Below are 6,396 nucleotides of genomic sequence, written 5' to 3' on the forward strand. Positions count from 1 at the left end.
CCAGCTGGCTTTCACGGCTAAGGCAGGATTTGAACTCACAATTTCCAGCTTCCTATCCTGGTGCCTTAACCACTAAACCAAACGCCGAACATTTAAAGCAAGTAAATAGATAAACAAACCAGGGAACCCAGAATGAATAATACAAAATAATGATTCCTACAAACACTGTATTACACTTGCTTGCCTACATTACTATGTACATTTGCATTGCCATATTCACTTGCACACAAATGCATGATGATTACTGCTGATAAGAAGTCACTTTTTCTAAAATAAAAGCAGGGTTGGGGAGAGAGCATGGTTTTAGCAATTACCTAGAAACCGGCTTCTATTTTAATATCTGTTTTAATACCAGTGTTGTATAAATCAAACGTCAAGCTCAGAGAGCACCAAGGACTCCTCACTTCAACCCTGACGTATAAATATTCTCCTTGATTGGAATCACAGTCTTTGCAAAAAAAAAAAAAAAAGGATGTGCCTATGATTCAAGTCCTTCCATTAATTCTCATACTTTTTTGATCAACATAATAATGATTTGTCATTTTTATAAATTGTCTCTTTTGTCCTAGAGGTATTTGAAGTGATGTACGCAAGTCAGAAAGAAGTGGTATTAAGACACAAGGTGGCCAATCCTGGCAACACTTTGGGTTTGTGAGAATGGAATCTTGGGTGTGACCAGCGGGGTACAGACTCCTGGGTTAGAAGCTAAACTATGGTTTCTTAACCTTGGCAACTTTAAGACCCATGGACTTCAACTCCCTGAATTCCCTAGCCAGCCATGCTGGCTGGGGAATTCTGGGAATTGAAATCCACACATTCTTAAAGCTACCAAGGTTGGGAAGCCCTGAGTTAGTGAAGAAGTCATTTTACCCAAAACCTTTGCATTGTGGGCTGCCAGAGAAGAAACATTATTTGAATCTGGGCTTGGCAGGAGAGATGGGGATGAATCGAGGAAGGTCCCCTAAATAAGTCACCCACCTGCAAAACATTTTGTGGCTACACCATTCTTGTTGTGGTAGTCCCTGTTAGGAGAATGAGTGCACTCAGGGAAACATAGTGAGAGTGGTGTTGAATAACTCACAACCAGCATACAGATACACTGAATAGTAAAATGTAGGTTTTACTTCCAATAAACGGGTAAACAAAGTCCAACAAACAGTCCAAATCATACATGGTTAAAGCAGGTAGTATAGTATTCAATAAAATCAGTCTAGGGATAATTCAAAAACGAAGTCCAGTATTATAAACAAAGTTCAGTAAACAGAGTTTGCTAACAGTTGCAAGACTCACAGCAATCCAAGCAGAACGATGATCCGGCAAAAGGCAATAGGGAAAATGCAAGAAGAGAGCAAACCAGGTTTCTGGCTCCATCTTATGGCCGTCAGAGGAAATTCAGCCAATCACAATTACAGCACTCTCTTAAAGATACAACAGTATTAAATAACTATCCTGGTTTATATATTGCCAACCCAACTGTTAGGTGACTATCATTCCTAACAGTGGCTACACCATTCTTTTTACCCCAATTAAGAGCTGCAAAAGACACTACTTATTCATTCATTACAGTTATATTTTCAGCCTTAATTGGTATACACATCTGATTACACAGAAGCCCGTGGGATTTTAGTTTTGATTTTGTTGAAATCAGGCGGTGACCTTGCTGAAGCTTTAGGCAGACATTAGCAAGTCAGATTTCAAAAGAACATGCTTTGAAGAGAAACAAGATGGAAAAGTGCAGCTTATTTGAATTTTAGTTGTCTAAAAGCAAGGACTTTTAATTTTTCATATACACCTGTCTAAGATGTGCTGCAGATCAACCTAAAAGATGTTTTTTTCATGGTGGCCTGTAGAAGAGGAAATATTCTTTCATTAGAAATTTACCAGACTTAATCCTTGTTGCCATTATGTGAGTTGCAGCTGATATTATTCAAGCTAGCACTCACTTTTCAAACAACAAAAAGATTGCTGTTACATTTTGTATTTGTTTTTGGAAGATGGATATTTTAGTATGTTTATTTAACAGTTCCTATTTCTTTACACTCCCTTGTTTTATAATGTTATGTTTCAATGTACTCAGGGTAAAATATAAATGAGATTAAAGTAGTTTGTATTTGTCTTTACTGCAACTTTATTTTAATTGCTGAGCTGCTCACATTTAGCACTGAAGTTTCAAATGATTCAATGAGGTTCCCACTTTTGAATTTATTTTTCAGCATTTTTTTTTCAATCTGTGATAGTATATAATTGTAAATTATGTAACCGTGTGAAAAGCAAAGCAAAGAGCATGTTTTGTTTTTATTGTTTCAAAAAAAATGTTGAGAGGGAGCTTAACATGAGGATTTAGACTTGCCTGGTCTAGACAAGATTGTATTTTTGTACATGGTGTGGAGGGGGGAAAAATAAAAGTGCATTAAATGTAGAGTTTTTATCCAAGCTTTAGGAAAAGCAGGATTTGACTAAAAATTGCCACTATATCTCCAGGGGACAAACCAAGTATATTAACATACAGCAGAAACATAGCTGGGGACTGTTCAATTTTAATCATGCCTCATGAAAAAGTAATACACACATCAGTTTCCAGTTCAGTGAATGTCACTGTACGCAGTCTTTTTATTTAAAAAAAAATAGAGCTTCATTCTGAGACTGCTTGCTTATTAAGATCACCAATGAAATATTTACTGATTATTTAAGCAGGTACCAATATATTTCCTATCAGCTATTTTAAGAACAGTCCATTGAGGCCCTTGCTGATACTATAAACAATTCCCCAAATAATTATATGTTCTTCTATTTAACAATATTTCAAAGAATCACCCAATCCCTAGCTACAAGCCGCTGTGCGTCTGGCTAAAAATAGCATAGCCCTGAGTGCCTTTGGCGTCCTTCCAACTGTGCGTGTTTTGTTTTCTTTTGGAAGTCTGCAATTTATTATCCTGGCTTGTCTTGTTAATTACTTCAGCGTGGTTTGTGTTGGTTTTTTATTTCTAATTTATCTGTACTTTGGGTTCGGACTGCATTTCTTCCCTTTGTAAACTGTTTTTTGGAAGAGTTTGATCTCCAGCTGAGGATAACTGGACATTGGGAGCCAAGTTGGAGGTATTAAAGGGACTTTACCTATTTTTGTGACTTTGTGGCACGCTCAGGTCATCACAGTGTTTTTAAGAACTTTCAGATAAGATATCTTATAAACATGGCATGGCAATTGGTTAAATAATTTTCTCAAGAGCTACTACAAACAATATTATCTAGGCAGTGGTGGGATTCAAATATTTTTACTACCGGTTCTGTGGGCGTGGCTTGGTGGGCGTGGCAGGGGAAAGATACTGTAAAATCTCCAGTCAGAGATGATATTTGCCGTTTCTGCAAACTACTCAGAATTTCCGCTACCAATTCTCCAGAACCTGCCGAATACCACCTCTGCATCTAGGTAAAAGTGGCACAGAATCAAAGAATACAACCAACTTGTTTATAAATATGTTGAACAACATGACACCTAGAGTAGAGCCTTGGAGTATATCCCTTCAAATTTTCCACTAGCATGATATAAAATCACTAACATGAACTTGTGGGATCAGGTTTTTCAACATCTGTACCTATCTAATGTTAGCATAGTGCAGTCTGCATTTTTCTGTTTTCAGCAGAATATCATGGGAAATCTGTTGCATTCTTTGCTGAAGCCATGTGTGTGAGTTCACCCATCCAAATACTATTCAGGGTTATACTTACCAGTTTCAAAGCCCAGCCAGGGTTGAAATAGATGTTCCTACATGCTGGAACCATTGTTGTCTAAAAATGCAGTGCTATGGCCCATCATCTGAATGAATTCTGATCCAGTGCTGCTAATATCTAGTAATGAAATCTTGATGGAACTCTGCTACCTTGTCTCCGGTTCTGATCCTGATAACACATATCCCCTCCTTCAAGCCTTGAAAATACTGACCCTACTATGTCAAAAGCCAGAGGCAAGGAAGCAAAGATATGTTTGTTTGGAACAGTGTCTTCCACCAGAAGAATCTATTTGAAAATACATGATTGTGACTGGGATGACTTGTTGACCTTGAGCTCTGTGTCTTAATTCATGGAGCAGACCTTGACCACACTTTTGCCTATTGCCTATGTCAGATTGATAGTTTTTGACTCCAGATTCTTTGCTGAACCCTTCTTATCTTGCACTTTAACACACAAGTAGACAACCTGGTGCCCTCCAAATTCCTTAGGCAACAACATCCCATCTGCTCCCTCTAATATGTTCAGGTCAGGGAATGCAAAGGTAAAGCATCTAAGTGACACCTGATTTGTTTATCCATATAAAAACAAATATTAAACAGAGTGAAAAAGAGTGACATTCACTTAGTTGTACAGGAGCGCTAATTCTAACCGGCTCTTCTACTGACTGTTAAGAAGCAACTAATTCAACAGGATGCAGCACAGGAAGACAACAAGAAACATTACCTTTGGCTTCTTCCATCAAGTTCCTACTGCCTCTGTATTCTATATTCAGTTAGCCATTACACAAATTGATTGGTTTTTGCTTGATTATGGGGTATCAAGCCATTTTCAACTCAATAAATCAGAATAGAGTTGAAAGGGACTTTGGAGGTCTTTTATTCCTCAAGCAGGAGATTCTATACAATTTGTGTTAAGTGGCTGTCCAGTCTCTTATTAAAAATCTCCAGCAATGAAGCATCCACAACTTCTGAAGGCAAGCTGTTCCATTGGTTAATTATTCTCACTGTTATGAAGTTCCTCCTTAATCCCAGGTTGCTTCTCTCCTTGATTAGTTTCCATTCGTTGTTTCTTGTCTTGCCTTCTGGTGCTTTGCGAAATAAGTTGACCTCCTCTTCTTTGTGGCAGCCCCGCAAATACTGTAATACTGCTATCATGTCAACTCCTAGCAACCATATTATAGATAGACCATCAGGAATCAAGCTTGATGTGGATATATGTATTAATGTTGGTAGTGGGCAAACCTCTGAAACAAATTAAGCACTGAGTTTGTGACTATTGTTACTTAGAAAAGAATGCACTGCTCGAAGAATTAGTATGATTGGATAGATCATGCCAAACCAATCTTATCTCCTTTTTTTTTGATAAAACGGCCAGTTTAGGTGATAGAATTCTTTATTGGCCATGTGTGATTGGACACACAAGGAATTTGTCTTGGTGCAAATGCTCTCAGTGTACATAAAAGAAAAGATACATTAGTCAAGAATCTTAAGGTACAACACTTAATAAGAGTCACAGGGTACAATAAGCAATCAAATCATACTAGGAAACAGTCAATAAAATTGTTAGGATACAAGCAACAAGGTTACAGTCATACGGTCATAAGTGGGAAGAGATGGGTGAAAGGAAGGATGGGAGGATTAACAGTAATAGTAAGGCAGATTTAGTAAATAGTTTGACAGTGTTGAGGGAATTATTTTTTGACATCAGGATGATGTAATATTTGGGGGACATCAAATCCATATCTTTTACAGGCAGCCTTGGTTAATGGCCACTCATTTAGCAACTGTTCAAAATGTTATCACGGCTGAACAAGTGATACTTACAATCCATTCTTGAAGTTACGATGCAAGCCCAGTCATGTTATGGTGATCCAGGTGCTTTGCATTTGGCTCACACTTACAATGATTATAGCCTCCATTATGTGATTTCCATTTGTGATCTCCCTGCCAGCTTTCCAGAAGCAAAGTCAATGTGGAAGCTGATAAGGAAAGTTGCAAGTTGCTTCTGTAAGTCACTGCTGCTTTTTCTTCCAAAGAGCTGATGATATGCTATAGTTGATGATATCTCGGTTATTCTGTATCACGGCCTGGCCACAGCACACCCCACCTACATGCCATAGTGCATGCTAACGCACCTAGCTGACTCACACTGAGCTTCAGCAGCTAGCCCTCGCTGGGCTGTGCTCACACCAAGCCAGCCATCTGGGCGCCCTCCTTCACTCTGCAGCAGCCAACCTGCCCAAGTCTACTACTGACTTGCTTGTGATCTGCCAGGGACTTGCAACTTCCTGTTGGTTTCCCCATTGACTTTGCTTGCTATAAGTTGGCGGGGAGTAGCAAATTGTAGTCACGTGAGATTCTCACTTAAGAACTTGTGATCCTTGCTTAACAATGGCAATGGGGACTGCGAGGACACATATCTTAACGATGGGAATTCTAGTCCCAATGACTGTCATTAAGGAAGGTTGACCTGTACATAAATTCCAATGCATCATTTTTGTCACCTTTTTCCTATTATTATTATAATAATAAAATCTGGGGATGATGTAACCCCACAAAATATAACTGACTTCAGTTTGGGAAAAAGTTATCTTCAGGGTGAGAGTTGGAGAGGCTGTGTGCACTAATCAGGGCAGCTGCTGGCTGGCATGCCTAGGGAAGGCAGGTG

The sequence above is a fragment of the Notechis scutatus genome, chromosome 3 (genome assembly GCF_049901735.1).
Source record: "Notechis scutatus isolate UNSWTSFEM ecotype Mainland chromosome 3, rNotScu1.2, whole genome shotgun sequence".
Lineage (NCBI taxonomy): Eukaryota > Metazoa > Chordata > Lepidosauria > Squamata > Elapidae > Notechis > Notechis scutatus.